Source organism: Alligator sinensis, unplaced genomic scaffold, assembly GCF_000455745.1.
Source record: "Alligator sinensis unplaced genomic scaffold, ASM45574v1 scaffold287_1, whole genome shotgun sequence".
Taxonomy (NCBI): Eukaryota; Metazoa; Chordata; order Crocodylia; family Alligatoridae; genus Alligator; species Alligator sinensis.
This window is the reverse complement of record NW_005842910.1, coordinates 193,261-194,403: the sequence shown is the minus strand read 5'-3', so window position 1 is coordinate 194,403 and position 1,143 is coordinate 193,261.

Genomic DNA, 1,143 nt, shown 5'->3' with positions numbered 1-1,143 from the left:
CAGGCTATTCCAGACCTTGGGGGCTCGGACAGTAAAGAAGTTCTTCCTTATTTCCAAACTGAAATGGTCTTGCAGGAGTTTATAACCATTTGACCTTGTCATCCCTTGGGGCACTCTAATAAACAGATATTTCCCCAGATCCTGGTGAACACATCTTATAAACTTATAGGTGGCCATCAGATCGCCCCTGAGCCTACACTTTTCCAGGTTGAAGAGTCCCATAGCTTTCAGCCTCTCATTGTAAGGTCTGTTTTCCTGACCTCTGATCATGCATGTGGCTCTTCTCTGGACTCTCTCAAGCTTCTCCACGTCCTTTTTGAATTGTGAAGCTCAAAATTGGACACAGTACTCCAGCTGCAGCCTCACCAAGGCTGAATAGAAGGGGAGAATGACGTCCTGGGATTTGCTTGAGAAGCATCTGTGGACGCAAGCCAGGGCCTTGCTCTCTTTACTAGCTGCAGCATAGCATTGCAGGCTCATGTTCATCTTATGGTCCATCCTGACCCCCAAGTTCCTCTCATCCACAGTGCTAGCCAGTGTAGCACTGCTGAGCCTATAGACATGCTGCAGGTTTTTCCTCCCAAGGTGGAGAGCCTTGCTCTTTTTGGTGTTAAACACCATCAGGTTCTTGTCCACCCATTTCCCGAGCCTGTCAAGGTCAGCCTGGATTACCCCCCTGTCATAAGGTGTGGATGCTTTACTCCAATGTTTGGTATCATTGGCAAACTTGGCCAGTCCACTTCTGACTCCAATATCCACATCATTAATGAAGAGGTTGAACAAAATAGGTCCAAGGATAGAGCCTTGAGGGACCCCACTGGTCACAGGGCACCATAATGATTGACTTCCATCAACCACCACACTCTGGATCTGACCACAGATCCAATTCCCCAGCCAGCAGATCATGTTGAACCCAAGGCCACAGTTGGCCAGTTTTGCCAAGAGGTGATCATGGGATACCAGATTGAAGGCTTTTTTAAAGTCAAGATATATGACATCAATTTCTTCCCCATTTGTCCAGTTGATAGGTCACTTGGTCATAAAAGGAAATGAGATTGGTCAAGCACTACCTACACACAACAAACCCATGCTGGCTGTCCCTCAGGGTGTTGCCATCGGCCAGTCCGTTTAGAATGGGCTCCC